Source organism: Balaenoptera physalus (assembly GCF_965194825.1).
Source record: "Balaenoptera physalus genome assembly, chromosome: 11".
NCBI lineage: Eukaryota > Metazoa > Chordata > Mammalia > Artiodactyla > Balaenopteridae > Balaenoptera > Balaenoptera physalus.
In genome coordinates this window covers 46,347,407-46,370,952 of record NC_138896.1, presented here as the reverse complement: position 1 = coordinate 46,370,952, position 23,546 = coordinate 46,347,407, and the positions used below count along the sequence as shown (strand labels likewise).

Below are 23,546 nucleotides of genomic sequence, written 5' to 3'. Positions count from 1 at the left end.
TCAGTGTCTGTGTAAGAAATATACACTACCTTTTTTTCCCATCAGTTAGCAAATATCAGAATATTGAAGATGTCTCTCATTTTACTACACAGAATATTTTTGAGATTATAGGCATTGGTCTCTTACCTTTTTCACTAGCACAGAACATTATACTCAAAAATACATTCACTTCAATGCCTTCCAGTTTTCTCAAAAGATTATTTCAAAGTGTAATTGTTTTATATGAAAGAGTGAACACTCATATGTTACCATGGTATTGACTGTTGCAAATCAATATGTATATACTCTTACTGTGCAATCAGGAGTGGCACATTGTGTTCCCAAGTGGGCAGCAAGTACAGAACAAATTTTCACCGCAGAAGACTAACTTCATATGAATTAGTATATGAATCAACTAGTTACTATCTTCTACTAATGCAGAATATTTTATGGAAATATCTCTTCCACTATCTTTGAGCATAAATCATCAAAATGAAGAGCAGAAAGACATCTATTTTATTTTACTAGAAAAAAGAAGAAAATGCAACTTTCTTATCCTTTGGAGAAATTTTTAACAAAGTGTTTTAAAGCCCTTTTTGGAAATTTATTGAATTTACTCTATTCACCTCATCAAATTAGTAGCAAAATAAGGAACTGCACTGATAAGAAAATACCTTTTAACTTAGAGATCAATGGGATGATCACTGTTTTATGATCCTAAGAAGAAAATTCAATGTTTGCTTTTTAATAGGATTGTAATTTGAATTCAGTGAAGTTCTTATTTGTAAATGTCCTCATCTAATTAAACACAAACAAATATATCTTAATTCATGTCCCCAACAGAAGTAATCCCTTTGTATCACAGTTAAGTTCAATGCTTCCAAAAGATTTAAGTAACTGAGAAATGTGCTTAATTAAAAATAGCTAGTTATTCCAATTAACTTTCTGTTAAACATGAATGATGCTTCATTTCCAATGTTCTGTGCTATAAATAGTGACAATTACTTCATTTATTTGTTAGTCAGCCAATAAATACTGAATAACCACTACCTTCTTGCATAGAACTGCTCAACTTTGGCAGTTAAAAACTTTCCAGTTATCAAGGAACATAAAATCTAATAGGAAATAAAAAGTATATACATAAATAACTAAAAGAAAATATAGTAAATTTTAAATTGATAATTATATTCCAAAATGAAAAGCAGTATCTTAATTTTATGTTTTCTCTTCATCATCATCATCACTATAATACATTTTATTAGACCTTTAGTTTTTGAAAATTTAGTTGACCTATTCTTGACAGTATCATACTCTCAATGATGATGATGGTAGTGGTGATAATGGTGATGACATTAGCTAACAGTTATTTGACATTATTGCCAGTCACTGCTCTAAGTAGCTAATATGTATTAACTAGGTAAAGCTTCACAACATCTCTATGAGTTAGGTGCGATGATATTCACCATCTATAGAGAGGAAACCTGAAAGTCATAGAGGTTAAATAGTCTATGGGCAGCTGGGAAGCAAAATTAGGCTATATGATTCTAGAGATCAGATTGTCAACCATCACACAATATTTTGTCTTAAATCATAGATAGAACAAATAGTTATATAGTTATAACTATATAAAAATATATATTCTATATGACAAACTTTTCCTGTAAAGAGCGAGATAATGAATATTTTAAGTTTTGTGGATCACATAATCTCTGTTGCACATACTAAACTCTACTGTCGTAATGCAAAGTAGACATCAACACTATGTAAATGAATGGGTGTGGCTGTGATCCAATAAAACTTTACTTACAAAAACAGGGAATAAGTTGGATTTGGTCCATGAGCAGTAGTTTACTCACAAAACATCAAGTGACAAAATATTAGATATGGCAGAGTTTTGATTAATTAAATATTTTTATTTATTTTGATTCAATTGCTATTGAAATGTTTTCCTAAATGTAGATGATTAAGAAGACTTTTAAAATAGCGATAAATTATTTGAGCTAGACATCCCAAAATAAAAAATGTCATTCTCTCACATCTTCAATCGGTTCCTTGCAATCACTCTTAGTAACCTCTAAATACTTGATGAACTGCTTGTACTCCATCTGCTGTGTGACCCTAGAGAAATTAATGTTTAAAGAATTTAGGAAGTTTTCCAATATTTAAATTGGAGTTAAAAATATAATTGTCATACCTAAGCTCATATTTCCATGAAACCCAGATTTTTAGAACCTCCTTTATCAGATCAAAATTGTCCCTTAAATTGAATTCTTCCAAAATTGGCATTCTTTTCTTAAAACCAATTTTATGAAGCATAATTTAAATACAATGAAATGCATTATATAAGGTATACATTTTGATGAGTTTTGACAAGTTATATACCAATATAAATAGCATGGCAGTCAAGATATAGAACATTTCTATCACCATATATAGTTATTTCATGCCATTTCCTAAACGATCACCACCTACCACCAGGCAGCTATTAATATGCTTTCTTTCACTATAGATCAGACTTTTTCTTTCCTACAGTTTCATGTATATGTTTACACACAGTATGAAATCTTATATGTGTTGCTTCTGTTTTTCTGCAAAATAATTTAGAATTTCATTAAGGCTGTTGCATATATCAATATTCATTCTTTTGGTTTTGAGAGATATCCCATAGGGCTAATATACCAGAAATTTTTTAGCCATTTATTTGTTGGTGAACACTTGGGTTGTTTCCAGTTTGGGACTTTTATGTATAAAACTGCTATGAATATTCATATACAAATCGTTGTGTGAACATATGTTTTCATTTTCCTAAAGTAAACTCGGGATCATATGGAATGTCTGATTTTGACTTTATGTAAGAAACGTCCAAATGTTTTTAAGTGTCCAAATATAGCCCATCAGCTATATTTGAGATTTCCAAATATTCTACCTCCTCGCCAACACTTGATATTTTAATTAGTGTGTAGTGGTATCTCATGTGCTTTAAATTAATTTCCATTACCCTAATGGCTAATGAATCTTAACGACTTTTCATGTACCTGTTTGCCATTCACACATTTGAATGTCTTCTCAAACTTTTTGTCTATTTTATTAACGAGGGTTTTACTTTAATCTTATTGAGTTGTAAGAGGTCTTTATATATTCTGGATGTTCATTTATGCAGATTCAAGTTTCTGTTTCATATATTTCTTCTGCTTGCAGAACTTTGAACATTTCTTGCAATGCAGATATACCTGTAATAAATTCTCTCAGCTGTTAATTTTTTAAAAACTCTTTTACTTCTCCTTTACTTTGAAAAGAGGTTGTCCATGGATTACAATTCTATATTGAAGATTGGTTTTCTGTATTGAAAATTGTTTCTTTTTTTGTTCTTTAAAAAATACCAAACAATTTTCTTCCTGCTTGTATATTTTCTGAAACAATGTTTGCTATATATTTAATTTTTTTGTTTCTCTGTATGTAATGTGTTCATTTTCTCTGGATACCTTCAAGATTTCGTCTTTACTTTTAGTTTTCTGTTCTTTGAATATGAGTGTGTGTATACTCATCCTGTTTGGAATTCTCTGAGGTTAGAGCTGTAGCTAGTGTCCTCCATTATTATTGTATCATTCTTGGTCATTATTACTTCAACTATTCTCCATTATCACTTCAAATTTTTTTCTCTACTCTTTCTCTTTTCCTTCTGAGATCCTAATTATACATATGTTAGACTATTTCATATTGTCCTACAGCTTTTTTATACTCTGTTCCCTCTCAATCCCCTCCTCACCCCCACCTGTCTCTCTTACCTCTCTTTGTGTTTCAGTTTGAGCAATTCCTATTGACCTTCCTGCAAGTTCACTGTTTCTATCCAATCCAAGTCTGTGTCCCATATACTGATGAGTTAGTTGAGGGCATTATTCACCTCTGTTACCATATTTTTTCCTAGCATATCAAATGGACTCTTTCTTGTAGTTTCCATCTTTCTCCTGACATTACACATCTTCTATTGCACATTCTATATCTTTTCCACCAGATACTTTAACACAATAATTATGTTTATTTAACATTTTTTTGTCGAAGCTTCCAACATCTGGGTGACCTCTCAATCTGTTTTTCTTTCCAGTGGGTTGTTTATCTTTCCATTTTGTGTATCATGTTTTTTTTTGTTGTTGTTGAATTTTAGCCATTGGGTATGTGATAATAGTGACAGAAATAAGTTATTTTCTAATCTGGAAACAGCCATACCTCTTTCTAACTGTGAGGGTAGAATCAATCTAGTCATATGTTGAAGTGGTTTGGGGTTTTGTTGTTGCTATAGTTACTCTTAGTGCACTTCCAGCCTCAAATTCCTCCACTTTTACCTTATATTTAGAGTGAGGACTTGGTTGCTGGAAAATTTGCTCTGTCTTCCTATTTCATCTTCATTCTTCCTGAACTCTTTCCTGACATTTGCTACTTCCCAGAACTAACAGCTGATGCCAGCTTTCTTGGTGCTTGCTAACCTGGCATTGCAAAGTAGGGATCTGCTCTGATGTCCTGGTCCAGTCTCTGTCTTAAGTAGGTGCTGTGTCTGTGTGTCTTCATGGTGGGGCTTTTGAAATAATAGTCCATCCGTCAGCTGTACAAAATTTCTGATGGTCTGGGCTCAGGATGATTTCTTGTTCCTTTCTCAAGGATAGGGAGGTTTTCCCTATTCTCCTCTTCAGAAACAATGGGTCTTCACATGTGTCTTAAGGTAGTGTTTGCTGCCCTTCCCCCAGAAGATGAAGGCTTTGTTCTGTAGAAAATTAGGATCCAAGTGGGGTTTCCCAAGGTGACAAATACTCTATTCCTCTAAACCTTCAAAATCGGGGCAGTTTCTTGGGTCAACCATCATACTGTCACTTTTTTCATGTAGAGGAGGCACTGAATGAATGCAAACTTCTGTATGTCTTCAGTGTACAGAACTTCTAAACTCTGACATGAGCCCACACAGAGCCTTTTGTATTCATTAAAAGTTTTAGCTGAATTCTTTCCCCCCTTGTATGGAAGCTTCACTTTCCTCCATGGTCTGCCTTATATAAGCCAGCACTCATGCCCTTCTTCCACATGAAATTGTCTGCCTTGGATAACAGACTGGTTAATTTCCCTACGACCTGACCCCTCTGATGGTTTGAAGGAAAGTTATGATTTTTGTAGGTTATCTGTTTTCTATATGCTAAGCAAAACCCAGAAGTCTTGCATTTTATATACATTGTTATTAATCTTTACTAAAGCACTGAACCTTTTTTACTATTATCATCTCCATATTATATATAAGGAAACTGAGTTGTAGAGAATTTAAATCACTGCACAATACCATTTAGCTACTAAATGACAAAACCTAGTTCTTTGGCTTCAAGATCAGTTCACTGTATAGAGTTAGCTATACCATAGATTAGAAATGCTATAAAAATGAAAAGTAAATACAAATAATATTTTACCATAGTCCAGAGTGTCTCCTGGAGGTTTGAAACTCCATGGATTTCAAAAAATGAATATTTCAGCTTTCCTTCCATATTGTGCTAGTGATAACAAGAAATTATGCTAAGCGAAAAAAGCCAGGCATATACCATATAACTGCATTTATATGAAGTTCCAGAATAGAAAAACTAAGTTCTGGTAATATAAATAAGAACATCAATGGCCTCTTGAAAGGGGGAGGTGGGTGGAGAATGTCAGAAAATGGAACAAGGAAAATTTATTATATGATAATTTCCTTTATATTGACTTTTAAGTTGGTTAAATGATATACATTTTAAAAACTCAGGGTACTATACATTTAAAATATGTGTATTTCATCATAGATAAATTGCACTTCAATATATTTCAGCTATATGCAGATAAAAAAAGGAGAGAAGTTCAGGTTTAATGACTTGAAATATGGTGTGGTCCATAGAAAGCTTTACTTCTAAGCTATACGTATAATTTTAAAACATTTTAATGTGCATTATTTTGTTTAATCTTTATACTGGGAGGTGTTTATTATTATTATGTCCATTTTGTACATGAGGTCTTCTGACTGCAAGTTTAGTTCTGTTGAAAGAGTTGGCTACATTGTGAATTAGAAATATTACAACAAGTAAAATAAAAGCATTAATACCTTACTGTAATAAACAGCACTATGTGAGAGGTTTGCAATTCCCATGTAACCACTTTATTCCCCCTATAAATACAGGTAACAATGAAGGTCCCACCTTCATCACAGAAACCTCCACACCCTCAATAGATATGGAATTGTTATTCTTGAGTAAACATCTGCAATAAAAATGCATTATTATAATTTTCCTTTTCAAGTTAAGTGACAACATTTTTGGCCAATCAAACTGAGTTTTTCCAGAATGTCTACCACACAATATGCCTGTCCTGTTACCAGGTTAATGAAAAATATTTATTTTTTACTTTGTTCATTTACATACCATCTGTCACCAGAGTGTTTGGAGTACTTTGATAGGACTATTTGCACATAATTTATAATGAGATGAACTAACCCTATAATTATCCAAATAAAACATAACATCAATAAACTAGAGACCATTATTAAATAAATGTGGCTATCACAAGGGTCGGGCAATGAGTCACAAAATATGGGTATGTTCAGTGGATGCTATAATTACAGTTTATAATATGGTTTTTAGTCCTGAACTTCCATTAAAACAAGGTATTATTGCTTATTTATGGTCCCTTTGATTCAATGTTCACACAAAGCCCTGGCTCTCAAAAATGATCTTAAGTTCCAATATGGTAATGGAGGTCCATTTGCAGTTTCAAAGGTACAGGACCATATCCACATAGCTGCTTACTGACTGCAATTCATGTTTCATAGTCCAACAGCCACCACTCTCATTGAGTATTTACAAGACTTGCACTTTCCCTATCTGCTCAAAGGTGGACCTGTGCGCAGAGGTGCTGATGGTGACTCATGGGGATTCAGCTTCAAAGGCTGAGCCCTAATGTGTCCCATGGATGGCCACATAATTTAGCTCAAACTGAGCTTTCTCATTTCCAGTGGCTGCACCCTCTAGTCCTGGCTCTCACTGTTGTTATGTCCCAGTTATTATTTGCTCAAAATGTACTTCCTTTTGCCATTTGCCCTCATCTTGCCTGCCAGGCTTGAGATTGGTTTGAAAGCAAAGCTAAATGGAAGTAAGCATTTATTTGTTCAATGTCAGGATATTGACTACCTCCCAAGACATCATTATTTCAGGATTTCCCTAACATTTGGTGCTGATTATAGTATCCAGGGCCACTGGCAAATTATTTTCAGAAGAACCATATGGCTTTATTGTCCAAGTAAGGTTTATACTATAATTGGAAGGTACCCTTAAAATAATTTCAGGGCTAAAAGAAAATGGTTAAGTAGTTGCCAATTTCCTCTCTGACACTATTGCTTAAATTTTATTTACTTAAAAAATCTGTTTTCTATTATGGTCTCATAATATAATAAGAGAGAGAGGAAATTAAGGGGTGGTTGTGACTCGAGATCACAAAGCTGGTTTTCATCCTCCTTGGTTAGACAGCAGATAGCCAATGCCCACTGAAACACCAAAGCCGCTATCTCCTGGTGTGATACTTGGGAACAGCACTCTAGACAGAATTATCTTCCTGTCTTGAGTTCCTTGGTTCCTATTAGCTTCCTCATTAATCAGTGCAGTTTTGTAAGTGTTGATGAGATAGTAAATCAAATAATAACACCCTTTTCTGATTTGCCATTTTAGACAGTTTGTTACTCCTAAGAGCCTGGTTTTTGGAGTTCTATATATAACTTGAATTACTTATTGAATTAAAGAAAAAGAAATCTGCAAGTCTCTGCAAGCAGAATGTATATTTCTCTTGATTCTTTTTTTCTGAGACATTGTAATCAGATATTACAGGCCATAAGTAGCAATGACAAAGCAGAAATAGAGTTATCCTAAATGAGACAGTCACACATGTGAAAACTGGCTTCAGATTGTGTTTCAGTCTCATGCTCTGGGCAATGAATAATGAAAATGTATCCATCATCAACCTTTCTGCCTTTGTTTTTGATGGCCAGTAGTTCATACAGGTGCTTCCCTAATGAAACCAACACATGATTTTTCAATGTTTTCAAAAACATTTGTTCAAAAGCCAGCATATACATGTTTTCCAAAGTCCAAGTCCTCTGTCTGTGTTTGGTTGAAACCTTGAGAGGTATATCCTTCGTCCCTTCGTGCTGTGGATATAACCGTGGTACATGAGAAAAGGTACTGATACTAATCCTGAAGTGGACCTAATTTCAAGTTACCTGCCAAAGAGTTACTAACTACGTGATCTGAAATAAGGTGAATAACATTTGTATGTTTGAAATCCTTCTTTATAGAATGGGAAAACACCTTGTCTCACAGATTATTTGGAGAATGGAATGGTGTGAGACACTGTGCTCTGTAATTAGTTATCTGTCAGACAAAGGTAAGGTTTGCTATAATAGAATTCAACTTATAAAGAAAATAATCTCATTACAGTGGAGTGTTAGCTAACTATTCTTATAACTATGAGGATGTGATTGATAATAATATAACATATATTATGATTATAGATTTCCCTTTGTAAGAAAAGAAACATAAGCCTTCTTTAATACTCAAAAGTTTTGTTTGCTTATTAGGTTTTGCTTTTTTTTTTTTTCGGTATGTAGTGATAATCAGGATATTGAAAGTTCCCAGAATCCCAAGTGTTGCCGTCATGGTGAGAGAACTTCATCTCCAGCTTGCACCTCCACAGTAAGCCATCAGTTCCGGGAATAGTGCTGACAGTAATTTAAGATAGTGTCGCATCTCTGGTGACGCTTTTTGGAAAATTATAGGATGTTGTGTTCCATTTGTTTCAAATTTGGTGTTAAGAGATGGCAGAAATGCTAGTGTTACTACCAGAAAACCACTTTTCTGCTCTGTGACAATGAGAAAACCAGCCCTGTTCCTTAGAGGCATAGGTGTGGTGATGACAATCTGTCAATCTGAGAAGTTCAGAAAGCACTAACATACTGAAAAGGTATGTTTTCCTTCACTATGATTTAAACTTCTGAATACTTTTCCTTTGCTTAGCTGCTGGTGTGATTTGTTTGAGTTACAGTAGATGGAATAAACTTTTAAATTTACTACACCTAAGTATTTCTAACTAGATAGTTACAACTTAAAATATTCACATGGAGAGCAATCATTTTAAGAGCCATCACAGGAAGCAACTGTAAGATGCCTATATTTTATGTAATTATACAGCTCACTCTTTGTCTTTCTCAAGAGAATTTTGTATGAGATAATAACTTCAGAAAATGATATTAATATAACTGATGCCAGAGCTATTACCAATACTAATTTGCACCTTTCATGCTACTTTGAATATTTTATTTATGCTGAAATGTCAACTATGCAACTGAAAATGACCCCAAAGGAACACTAGCCATTCATCTCTTTGGGTAGAATGGCCCCATATCATCCCTGACAATATGAAATACTCTAAGATACAGGTTTGCATACATTTTGTGGTTACAGATGATTGCAGAGGATAGAAAATCCCATAGATAACATAACCCTATTTTCAGGAATCTCCAACACAAAGGTACACTTATATGTGGTTGTAAGGTGGTACTGGTTGAGATCCATGTTTTCGGTGGGTGTGGGAGGGTGGCTAACTCAAATCATGCAGTGATTAATGTACAGATACTGAAGTTCCTAAATGCTCCAGAGTCAGAAGAATACCTGGATCTTCATATAAAATTCTTGTGCTCCCTGGTATAGGAAAGAGATTAGACTCTTTTGTTGAACTATGAAGAAATACAGTAAGTACAGACATAGAAAAAATTTTATAGTTACCAAAGGGGAAAGGTTGGGGGAGGGATAAATTAGGAGGTTGGGATTAACATATACACACTACTATATATAAAATAGATAATCAACAACAATCCCTGTATTGTATAGCACAGGGAACTCTACTCAGTACTCTGTAATAATCTATATGGGAAAAGAATCTGAAAAATAATGTATATATGTATAAAAGAATCACTCTGCTGTACATCTGAAACTAATACAACACTGTAAATCAACTATACTCCAATATAAATAAATTTTAAAAATTTTAAAAAAAATAAGTAAACCGGGAACGAGGATATGTGTTCTTTATAAGAATATAGTTATATATCAACCAGCATCCATGCCTTTCCTTCCAACTGCTTCACGAGAAAATGCCTGAAACATGTTTTTCCTAAGCTCCAATAAGTGATGCCTTCTTATTAGGAAACTGCTGAGTCAGGAAGATAGCTCAGTTTCTTCTGCTACTAGTGCACAGAGAGAGGAGACAGCTGAAATTAGAGCCTAGACCCCCTCCATTTATCGTAGCAAAGGTAAATACCTTCCATGGGTCCAGTGGACCTTTTGCATGGTTGCAGCGTCTTAGACATTCTTGCCAATATCTCCAAGAGGGCCAGCTCCTGGGACAGGACCTCAGCTGCCCCAGACTGTGGGGTACACGGCCTGCAGCAAGGCCTGGAGAGGGAGAGAAAAGAAGAGGTTGCATTTCAAGAGGCTCTCCCAGGCCAGCAGATCATGTGTGGGAAGATCCAGTCCGTTGATGAACCAGCAAATGCACCCACAGGAGATGGCATTAGGACCACAAAATATGAAAGGAACAAAGAACCAGTAACTAGTAGGCAGAGAAATAATAACAACCAGAATTGTCACCACAACACCCTCAGCATCCTTCACGTGTGAGGCCTGGGACTACGCACATTGTCCTGTCAACAGGCACCAACACTCAAAGAAGTGCCTGTGCACCCCTCCTCCCGGCCCCAGGGAGGAAGAGAACTGGGGACACTGGTGGAAGGGGAAGACCACGCCCTCTCCAGCCCCATGGTGCTCAGCCTGACAGGGCTGGCAACGGGGACAAGGAGGGTTTGGAGTCAAATGTGAAATTTAAGCATTTAAATGAACAAGACACAAGTTTTAATTACTGAAATGAAACTCTTTTCATAACTAAAGTAATTAAATTTTACGGGCTTGGGCTAAGATATGCCAAACAGAAGAAAGAGACAGCTATAGAGAGCTTAGTGGTGGCCTTTGCAGAAAAACTAAACATAATTATTTTCATCAATGAATCGAGACTCCTAATTTAAACTGGTAATACATTTTTAATATTCCAGCTAGGAATTTGGAAGATTTTGCAAAAGCGCAATTATCATCACGTCTTTGTGCATAAATCTAGAGCTTTCTTTTGCAAATTTCTTTTGTTTTTGTTTTTGTTTCTTTACATTTATCTGCCTACAAGACCCAGTTCATGTAAAACTTCATATTCATATATTGTGAGATATAATAAAATTGTTGGTGTTTTAAGCCATGAAATTTAGGAATAGTTTGTGCAATGCAGCAATATTTGGGGATAATATTTTTTTGTTTGTTTTCTTTTCCTAATAATACAAGCTCTTTTCTCTGTCAGGTGGTTAGGGTGACAGCTGATCATTCTGATTCTTCCTCAACTGAGCTGAGGCTGGAGTGAGTTCACCTGTGTTCGTGGTACAGCTGGACTGTGCAGGGGCAGCAGTGTGACATGGTTTTTGTTCACCTTACATTTCAACTCTGGCCGAGCCCTGGACTCAAACGCCCTGAGAATGTGTGGGATTAAGAAATTGCTCTCTGCTGTCCTGTACCCTTACCCTGCCATGGACCTCTCTTGGTAAAATCTGAGTGGGTGTGTAGAGAAAGAATGGTTTGGCCATTTGATTTGCTTTTGCATCTGGGCTTATCCTAATTGTGTTCCATTATGCCTACCCATACCTCATCTAGGACTCAGCTGGTTTCTGTTTGTCCCTGCAAAAATGCTCCAGGGCAGGGCCACTCCTCAAGTAACCTGGAAGCACAAATGTCTGTCCTGGGTGTGGAAGTTGTAGCTCCTATTACTCACATCAGGAAGGCTTCTTTTTCTCTGCAATTAAGTTCTTCAAGGTTTTCTTGTGTCTCCTGCTCTTGCTGGCCACATAAACTAGTATAGTTATTATTTGTTCATGTTTTTTTTGTTATCATGAGACAAATATCTTTCCCATTCTCTGCGGCACAACTAGAAGAAGTCTAAACATTTATAGTTAGGGCTATTGTTAGCTATTTCATGTTTTGATTCCTCTTGCTAAAATAAACTTTTGCATTATAACTTCTACTTGAATGATGATTTTGTTCCTTCTTTGATTCCAAAAGTTGTCACTTAATTCGATTTTATGTCTATTGCATTGGATAGAACTTCTAAAATGGAACAAAACAGAACACGTACAAATAAAATATGATGCTGGTAGTGGTAACACCAGCAGAGTTTCCCAACAAAATACAACACTGGCTGTTAGGTTATAGCAGAAAATTTTCATCATATTAAGGAAAGATTCTCCCATTACTTTTAATTTTAGGAGGCCTTTATCAGGAAAATTTGTTAAATTTATACCATCATTTGAGAGACTTACATGGTTTCCTTTTTGGATCTGTTGATGTGATAAATTATATTAATAGATTTCCCAAGATAATGTCATTCTTTGATTCCTGGAGTGAGCACATCTTAATCATAGTAGTTGATTATTTTCTTCTGAAATTGATTCTGATGATGTTATATGGAAATTTACATCCATGTGTTATTTCCAAATAGTTTTTTATAGCAAGAATGGGAAATGCCATCATCTGTAGAGCCACATGTGTACATGGCAGATATTCGAATTGGAGAAAGCAAATGAGGGTAATGATTCATTATTTACATAATACTTGTCAGAAGCTACTACTAAAAAAATCAGAGTTGGAGTGAGACCTGAAACTTGCTGTCATTAATCTGTGCTGCTTGTCTTTTCTGTTCTCATTGTCAGTTTTAGCACTAATTTGCATAATATTCCCTCTTTTGATGCTTTACCACGAGTATCATGTAAGTTTTCTATTTCTAGAAAGTTTAAAAATATCTGTCCCAGAGCCATTTTAGGAGGTGATTTCTTAACTTTTTCAGTGTCTTCTATGGCTGTTGATTTACACAGAATTTTACAAATTCCTACTTGGTTTATTCTTAGTCAGCTTTACATCATCAGAATATGGGTTAAGTTATACTTTTCTACTCTTGAGATAAAGACGATCACTGAGCGGCACTAATTTTTTAAGGTCATAAAAATGAGATAATGGTACTCTACACTCTCGCATTTATATACTTACATTCCAATTCTGGCCAAATATTGTCTTTCAAACATATTTCAAATAATCATATTTTGTATTTAAAAAAATTATTTTTCTTAATTTTTGTATATTCTTGAAAATACTTTGTATTGTCAACTCTTTGAGTGGAATTTTGCATTAGTCCTTTAGCTCAAACTTGTATAATTCTCCTAAATTCTCACTAATTTTTGTCCACTTACCAAGTCTGCCACTTACCTAGAAAGTATGTTAAAATCTCACACTATGTTGGTGAATTAGCTACTTCTCCCCATAATTCTTTCAGGTTTTTCTTTATGTGTTATATAATATGGTATGTTAATAAGTCATACACATTTTGATTTGTTATAATTTTCTGCTGAATTGAAATTTTTGAAAAAACTTTTGGTGATTATTTCATCTTTAGTAATGACTTTTCTTTAAAGTCTATCATATTTGAGATTATTATAGTTACACACTTTTTTATTGTTTACATTTGTTGGTTAAATTTTTGAATTTTGAATCTCATTAATATTTTGGAATACTAATATTTTATGTGTGTCTTTTTTAAACAACATATTGCTGGGCTGAAAATCTTTGCTTTTAGCTAGAACACTTAGACCTTTATATATACTCTCTCTTATTCTGTCTCATACTTTCTATTTGGATCTCTCTTTTTCCTTTTCTCAACATCATTGGGATCAGTTGAGTAAATTTTCACATTCTATTTCTCTTTTCCACATATTTGGAAATAATACACTTATTCTTTTATTGATTTTATGCTAGATTAGCACACATCAATATTGAAGTTAATATCTCTTTCTTCTCTAGAAAAATATAATCACCCTAGAATGTTTTAATTCTAAATACTCTATCCCAAATTACATACTAACATTTTCCAGTATTTAAATCTATCTTGGTTTTTTGTTACTTGAATCTCACCTATATGACATTATTTTCATTGTCTTAGTCAATGCTTATTTAATTTGGCAACACACTTATCAATCTTTCTGATCAGTGCCTCCATGTGGGATTATTTTCTCTCTAGCCAAATTACTCATTTTAAAATTCTTTCAGTGAGAATCTGCTAGTTACATAGTCTCTCAGGTTGTGTGTGTGTGTAAAAAAATCCTTCTTTTTGCTTCATTTAAAACTAATTTTGGTGACTGGCTCGAGATGGAGGAGTAGAAGGACATGTTCTCACTCCCTCTTTCGAGAACACCAGAATCACAACTAACTGCTGAACAATCATCAACAGGAAGACACTGGAACTCACCAAAAAGATACCCACATGCAAAGACAAAGGAGAAGCCGCAATGAGACAGTAGGAGGGGCACTATCACAATAAAACCACATCCAATAACTGACAGGTGGGTGACTAACAAACTGAAGAACACTTATACCACAGAAGTCAAGTAACTGGAGTGAAGGTTCTGAGCCACATGTCAGGCTTCCCAACCTGGGGGTCTGGCAATGGGAGGAGGAATTCCTAGAGAATCAGACTTTGAAGGCTAGTGGGATTTGATTGCAGGACTTCGGCAGGACTGGGGGAAACAGAGACTCCACACTTGGAGGGCACACACAAAATAGTGTGCACGCCAGGACCCAGGGGAAGGAGCAGTGACCCCATAGGAGACTGAACCTGCTAGTGTTGGAGGGTCTCCTGAAGAGGTGGGGGGCAGCTGTGGCTCAACAAGGGACAAGGACACTGGTGGCAGAAGTTCTGGGAAGTACTCCTTGGCGTGAGCCCTCCCAGAGTCTGCCATTAGTACCTCCAAAAAGCCCAGGTAGGCTCCAGTGTTGGGTCCCCTCAGGCCAAACAACAAAAAGGGAGGGAACCCAGACCCACCCATCAGCAGTCAAGTGGATTAAAGTTTTACTGAGCTCTGCCCACCAGAGCCACAGTCAGCTCCACCCACCACCAGTCCCACCCATCAGGAAACTTGCACAAGCCTCTTAGATAGCCTCATACACCAGAGGGCAGAAAGCAGAAACAAGAAGAACTACAATCCTGCAGCCTGTGAAACAAAAACCACATTCACAGAAAGATAGACAAGAGGAAAAGGCAGAGGGCTATGTACCAGATGAAGGAACAAGATAAGACCTCAGAAAAACAACTAAATGAAGTGGAGGTAGGCAACCTTCTAGAAAAAGAATTCTGAATAATGATAGTGAAGATGATCTAGGACCTCAGAAAAAGAATGGAGGCAAAGATCGAGAAGATGCAAGAAATGTTTAACAAAGACCTAGAAGAATTAAAGAACAAATAAACAGAGATGAACAATACAATAACTGAAATGAAAACTGCACTAGAAGGAATCAATAGCAGAATAACTGAAGCAGAACAGATAAGTGACCTGGAAGACAGAATGGTGGAATTCACTGCTGCGGAACAGAATAAAGAAAAAAGAATGAAAAGAAATAAAGACAGCCTAAGAGACCTCTCGGACAACATTAAATGCAACAACATTCACATTATAGGGGTCCCAGAAAGAGAAGAGAGAGAAAGTCCATGTGAGCCGGAGCACCGGGCCGCCGGAGCACTTCCTGCTGCAGGCCGGACCAGGCCGGCGCCCGCAGATGTGCCCCGCTCGGCCGCTCCCGCACTGAGAGTCTGAGGCCCACCTGCCACCCCCGCCCGCCATGTCGCAGATGCTGCACATCGAGATCCCCAACTTCGGGAACACCGTGCTCGGCTGCCTCAACGAGCAGCGTCTGCTGGGCCTCTACTGCAATGTGTCCATTGTGTTCAAGGGCCAGGCCTTCAAGGCCCATCGGGCCGTCCTGGCCGCCAGCAGCCTCTACTTCCGTGACCTGTTCAGCGGCAACAGCAAGAGCGCCTTCAAGCTGCCGGACACGGTGCCGCCCGCCTGCTTCCAGCAGATCCTGTCCTTCTGCTACACGGGCAGGCTGACCATGGAGGCCAGCGAGCAGCTCGTGGTCATGTACACGGCCGGCTTCCTGCAGATCCAGCACATTGTGGAGCATGGCACGGACCTCATGTTCAAGGTGAGCTCACCCCACTGCGACTCGCAGACCGCTATGATCGAGGACGTCAGCTCCGAGCCCCAGAGCCCCTGCAACCAGCTGCAGCCAGTCACTGCTGTGCCGCCATATGTCGTGTCCCCCTCCGTGCCCATCCCGCTGCTAACCCGCGTCAAGCACGAAGCCATGGAGCTGCTGCTGGCCGCAGGCCCAGGCCTGGCCCCCAAGCACCTGCTGGAGATGGGGCCCTGGGACAGCGCGACGGTGGTGACGGGCCCCGCGGTGGTGGCAGGCACGGCCCCTCTCAAGCTGCCCCGGGTCTCCTACTACGGGGTGCCCAGCCTGGCCACCCTCATCCCCAGCATCCAGCAGGCGCAGTACTCCCAGGGGGAGTGGACCAGCCCAGGGGCCAGCAGCCTGCTCACCACCGACAGCCCCACCTCCTACCACAATGAGGAGAACGAAGAGGATGACGAGGCCTACGACACCATGGTGGAGGAGCAGTACGGCCAGATGTACATCAAGGCCACAGGCAGCTATGCAGTGCAAGATAAGCCAGAGCCCGTGCTGCTGGAAAGCCGTTCCTGCATCTTCATCCGCCGCAAACTGGTGGCCCTGCCTGCCAGCCTCATCAGCCAGATCGGGTACCGCTGCCACCCCAAGCTCTACTCTGAGGGGGACCCTGGCGAGAAGCTGGAGCTGGTGGCAGGCTCTGGCGTCTACATCATGTGCGGGCAACTGATGAACTGCCACCTCTGCGCAGGGGTGAAGCACAAGGTTCTGCTGCAGCACCTCCTCGCCACCTTCTTCGACAGGAACACGCTGGCCAACAGCTGTGGCACGGGCATCCGCTCGTCCACCAGTGACCCGAGCCGCAAGCCGCTGGACAGCCGTGTCCTGAACGCTGTGAAACTGTACTGTCAGAACTTCGCCCCCAGCTTCAAGGAGAACGAGATGAACGTGATCGCCGCGGACATGTGCACCAACGCCCGCAGTGTCCGCAAGCACTGGCTGCCCAAGATCAAGTCCATGCTACCCGAGGGTGTGGAGATGTACCACATGGTCATGGGCTCCTCGGTCGCCAGTGCACCCCTGGACCCCGAGTTCCTGCCCGCCACTGAGCAGGTGTTTGAGCAGCGCATCTATGCTGAGCGGCGGGGCGTTGCCGCCAGCATCGTGGCTCTGAGAACTGATGCTGTGAATGTCGACCTGGGCGCCTCCACCAACCCCACCGTCAAGGCTGGCTCGGAGGCTGACGGCGCCGGCTTCGTCGTCCAGGAGGTGGCCACACCCGAGCCGCTGCCTGCCGAGGGCCAGAGCCCCCCGCAGCCCTTCGAGCAGGGCAGCGCCAGCAGCAGCCGGCCCGCGACACTGGCTGCAGAGAGGAGACCGGAGGACCCGTACGCAGGGACCTTGTAGGAGCCCAAGGCCAGACCGGGTGCCGAGGCGGGTACTGAAGCTGCTTGCATGCGTTACTAATACAGACAAATGTGATCAAGCCACTTAGCTACTGAACTGCTACTGTTGCCTGAAAAAAATGTGATTTTTATTCTGCTTGTATTTAAAATTCATGAAGGAAACAAATGCATTCATTATACTGTAAACAATTTCGAGAAATCGAGAAAATATTTGTAGAGATTAGAGTCAAAACCTTCCAACATGGGAAAGGAAATAGTCACCCAAGTCCAGGAAGTGCAGTGAGTCCCATACAGAATAAACCCAAGGAGAAACATGCCAAGACACATAGTAATCAAATTGGCAAAAATTAAAGACAAAGAAAAATTACTGAAAGCAGCAAGGGAAAAATGACAAATAGCATACAAGGGAACTCCCATAAGGTTAACAGCTGATTTCTCAGCAGAAACTCTACAAGCCAGAAGGGAGTGGCATGATATACTTAAAGTGATGAAAGGGAAGAACCTACAACCAAGATTACTCTACCCAGCAAGGATCTAATTCAGAATTGATGGAGAAATCAAAAGCTTTACAGACAAGCAAAAGCTAAGAGAATTCAGCACCAACAAACTAGCTTTACAACAAATGCTAAAGGAACTTTTCTAAGTGGGAAACACAAGAGAAGTAAAGGACCTACAAAAACAAACCCAAAACAATTTAGAAAATGGTAATAGGAACATACATATCGATAATTACTTTAAATGTGAATGGATTAAATACTCTAACAAAAAGACACAGGCTTTCTGAATGGATACAAAAACAAGACCCATATACATGCTGTCTACAAGAGACCCACTTCAGACCTAGGGACACATACAGACTGAGTGAGGGGATGGAAAAAGGTATTCCATGCAAGTGGAAATCAAAAGAAAGCTGGAGTAGCAATACCCATATCAGATAAAATAGATTTTAAAATAAAGAATGTTACAAGAACAAGGAAGGACACTACGTAATGATCAAGAGATCAATCCAAGAAGAAGATATAACAATTTTAAATATTTATGCACCCAACACAGGAGCACATCAATATATAAGGCAAATGCTAACAGCTGTAAAAGAGGAAATCGACAGTAACAAAATAGTAGTGGGGGACTTTAATACCTCACTTACACCAATGGACAGATCATCCCAACAGATAATTAATAAGGAAACACAAGCTTTAAATGACACAATAGACCAGATAGATTTAATTGATATTTATAGGACATTTCATCCAAAAACAGCAGATTACACTTTCTTCTCAAGTGAGCACAGAACATTCTCCAGGATAGATCACATCTTCCATCACAAATCAAGCCTCAGTAAATTTAAGAAAATTGAAATCATGTCAAGCATCTTTTCTGACCAGAATGCTATGAGATTAGAAATCAATTACAGGGAAAAAAATGTAAAAAACACAAACACAGGGAGGCTAAACTACACATTACTAAATAACCAAGAGATCACTGAAGAAATCAAAGAGGAAATCAAAAAATACCTAGAGACAAATGACAATGAAAACACGATGATCCAAAACCTATGGGATGCAGCAAAAGCAATTCTAAGAGGGAAGTTTATAGCTATACAAGCCTACATCAAGAAACAAGAAAAACCCCAAATAAACAATGTAACGTTACACCGAAAGGAATTAGAGAAAGAAGAACAAACAAAACTCAAAGGTAGCAGAAGGAAAGAAATCATAAAGATCAGAGAAGAAATAAATGAAATAGAAACAAAGAAAACAAGAGCAAATATCAATAAAACTAAAAACTGGTTCTTTGAGAAGGTAAACAAAATTGATAAACCATTAGCCAGACTCATGAAGAAAAAGAGGGAGAGGACTCAAATCAATAATATTAGAAATGAAAAAGGAGAAGTGACAACAGACACTGCAGAAACACAAGGCATCCTAAGAGACTACTACAAGCAACTCGATGCCAATAAACTAGACAACCTGGAAGAAATGGACAAATTCTTAGAAAGGTATAACTTTCCAAGACTGAACAAGGAAGAAATAGAAAATATGAACAGACCAATCACAAGTAATGAAATTGAAACTGTGATTAAGAATCTTCCAACAAACAAAGGTCCAGGACCTGATGGCTTCACAGGTGAATTCTATCAAATTACAGAGGAAGGAACACTCCCAAACTCATTCTATGAGGCCACGACCACCCTGATAACAAAACCAGACAAAGATACTACAAAAAAAGAAAATTACAGACCAATATCACTGATGAATATAGATGCAAAAATCCTCAACGAAATACTAGCAAACAGAATCCAACAGCACATTAAAAGGATCATACACCATGACCAAGTGGGATTTATCCCAGCGATGCAAGGATTCTTCAATATACACAAATCAATCAATGTGATACACTATATTAACAAATTGAAGAATAAAAACCATATGATCATCTCAATAGATGCAGAAAAAGCTTTTGACAAAATTCAACACCGATTTATCATCAAAACTCTCCAGAAACTAGGCGTAGAGGGAACCTATTTCAACGTAATAAAAGCCATATACGACAAGCCTACAGCAAACATCATTCTCAACGGTGAAAAACTGAAAGCATTTCCTCTAAGATCAGGAACAAGGCAAAGATGTCCACTCTCACCACTATTATTCAACATAATTTTGGAAGTCCTAGACACAGCAATCAGAGAAGAAAAAGAAACAAAAGGAACACAAATTGGAAAAGAAGAAGTAAAACTGTCACTGTTTGCAGATGACATGACACTATACATAGAGAATCCTAAAGATGCCACCAGAAAACTACTAGAGCTAATCAATGATTTGGTAAAGTAGCAGGATACAAAATTAATGCACAAAAATCTCTTGCATTGCTATACACTAATGATGAAAAATCTAAAAGAGAAATTAAGGAAACACTCCCATTTACCATTGCAACAAAAAGGAAAGAATACCTAGGAATAAACATACCTGGGGAGACAAAAGACCTGTATGCAGAAAACTATAGCATACTGATGAAAGAAATTAAAGATGATACCAACAGATGGAGAGATAACCCACGTTCTTGGATTGGAAGAATCAATATTGTGAAAATGACTATACTACCCAAAGTAATCTACAGATTCAATGCAATCTGTATCAAATTACCAATGGCATTATTTACAGAACTAGAACAAAAAATCTTCAAATTTGTATGGAGACACAAAGACCCGAATAGACAAAGCAGTATTGAGGGAAAAAACGGAGCTGGAGGAATCAGACTCCCTGAGTTCAGACTATACTACAAAGCTACAATAATCACGACAATATGGTACTGGCACAAAAACAGAAATATAGATCAATGGAATAGGATAGAAAGCCTAGAGATAAACCCACGCACCTATGGTCAACTAATCTATGACAAAGGTGGCAAGCGTATACAGTGGAGGAAACACAATCTCTTCAATAAGTGGTGCTGGGAAAACTGGACAGCTACATGTAAAAGAATGAAATTAGAACAGTCCCTAACACCATACACAAAAATAAACTCAAAATGGATTAGAGAGCTAAATGTAAGACCAGGCACTATAAAACTCTTAGAGGAAAACATAGGAAGAACACTCTTTGACATAAATCACAGCAAGATATTTTTTGGTCCACCTCCTACAGTAATGGAAATAAAGACAAAAATAAACAAATGGAAGCTGATGAAACTTAAAAGCTTTTGCACAGTAAAGGAGACCATAAACAAGATGAAAAGACAATCCTAGGAATGGGAGAAAATATTTGCAAATGAATCAATGGACAAAGGATTAATCTCCAAAATATATAAGCAGCTCATGCAGCTCAATATTAAAAAACAAACAACCCAATCCAAAAAGAGCAGAAGACCTAAATAGACATTTCTCCAAAGAAGACATACAGATGGCCAAGAAGCACATGAAAAGCTGCTCAACATCACTAATTATTAGAGAAATTGAAATCAAAACTACAATGAGATATCACCTCACACCAGTTAGAATGGACATCATCAGAAAATCTACAAATAACAAATGCTGGAGAGGGTGTGGAGAAAAGGGAACCCTCTTGCACTGTTGGTGGGAATGTAAATTGATACAGCCACTATGGAGAACATTATGGATGTTCCTTAAAGAACTAAAAATAGAATTATTGTATGACCCCAAAATCCCAGTACTGGGCATATACCCAGAGAAAACCATAATTCAAAAAGACACAAGCACCCCAGTGTTCATTGCAACACTATTTACAATAGCTAGGTCATGGAAGCAACCTAAATGCCCTTTGACAGACGAATGGATAAAGAAGTTGTGGTGCATATATACAATGGAATATTACTCAGCCATAAAAAGGAACAAAATTGGGTCATTTGTAGAGACGTGGATGCATGTAGAGACTGTCATACAGAGTGAAGTAAGTCAGATAGAGAAAAACAAATATTGTGTATTTATGTGGAACGCATATATGTGGAACCTAGAAAATGGTACAAATGAACCGGTTTGCAGAGTAGAAATTGAGACATGGAAGTAGAGAAAAAGGGTATGGACACTAAGGGGGGAAAGTGGCAGGCGGTAAGGGTGTGTTGAATTGGGAGATTGGGATTGACATGTATACACTGATGTGTATAAACTGGATGACAAATGAGAAAATAAATAAATAAATAAACATTAAAAAAAAAAAAAGAAATGAGATCAGACAGATGAAACATTACTGGCTTTGAAGTTGAAGAAGGAAGCCACAAGCCAAGGAATATGATCAGCCTCTAGAAGGTGGAAAAGACAAGGAAAAGGATTCTCCCTAGTGCCTCCTGGAAAGAACACAGCCTTGCCAAATACCTTTATTAAGCCCAGTGAGACCCATTGAACTTCTGACCTTCAGGACTATGAGGTTACCTTCATTTCACTTTCAAATATTTAGGGAATTCGTATTTGAAAGGAAAACGACTATAGGTGTCCTGCTTTTATTCCACAATGTCAGTGACAGACTAGGTATGTTGAAATTTTAGTGCTTTCAATAAAACTCGATAATTTTAAAAAATGTGCCATGGAAATACTTAAAGGATTCATAAAAGGGCTATGCAATCACTATGTTTTCTTATTTCCTTAAAATTCTTGACTGGTAAATAAATAGCTCATGCTTAGTTTTATACATTGATAAAGTATGTTTATAGATTTTCATATTGTCAGTGACAGGGTTCTTTATTTTAAACAAAAATCATGACAAAATGCTTCTTGTTTTTTAACCACTGGCTTGTATCAGCTCTAGGCTAACATAGATTTTAATTTTTTTAAACCAGCTTGATGTGTAATAGGTAAAAGTGATTTCTGATGATACATGGCAGTATTGACTGTCCCCTTATTATCCAAATACTTCATTGGGGTTATTTCTTTTTAGTTCTCTAGCATGTCTTCTCAGTGTTCATTGCCCAGACTTCTATATTTGCTTCCTTAGAACTTGTCTTCTCACTTTACATTATCCTATGAAATCTCTCTTTTAGCCACAAATACATTTAGTATCTATACACTGATGACCCTCAAAAATGCACCTGACTCAGCACTTTCTCCTGAGACCTAGCCTTTATGTCTCTCTTTTCACACCTGAACGTAGGTGAGAGTCAGTCGGGTCTAACTGAACGTGCCCACAAGAGCATGACCTTTGCACTTAACGGTGAAGACCTTTATTCCACCTGTGGTTTCCCACCTTAACAAGAACATCAGTGTCCTTGTGATTCAACTTAGAAACCTGAGAGACACCTTGACTTTCCATTCTCCCTCCCTGCCATCCCCTTCTGCTCCATTTTCTGAATCACTAAATCCTGAGTACATCCTAATCCATCTATGACTCTTAGACCTCGCTGTAATTGTCCTCGTCTTAAGGGCACAATCCCTTATCAGCTTTTGCAACAGTTCTCTATTCATTATTTGTCTTCACACTTGACACATCACCCCCATAGTCTTCTCTCAATAGCCTGAGTGATGGTTATTACATGAACAATCTGTTATTCATTCTCTTGTTTAAAATCT

General features: G+C 38.0%; 1 long non-coding RNA gene and 1 pseudogene across 2 annotated transcripts in view; both read left to right on the top strand.

Annotated features, from left to right (window-relative positions):
- LOC309638421 overlaps positions 1 to 23,546 on the top strand; it is a 1,167,492-nt gene that overhangs the window by 185,757 nt on the left and 958,189 nt on the right. The gene's annotated exons all lie outside the window — the stretch shown is intronic.
- LOC309638386 (nucleus accumbens-associated protein 2 pseudogene) lies at positions 2,040 to 17,562 on the top strand (annotated as a pseudogene). Its single transcript has one exon. The product of its transcript is annotated as a nucleus accumbens-associated protein 2 pseudogene (transcript).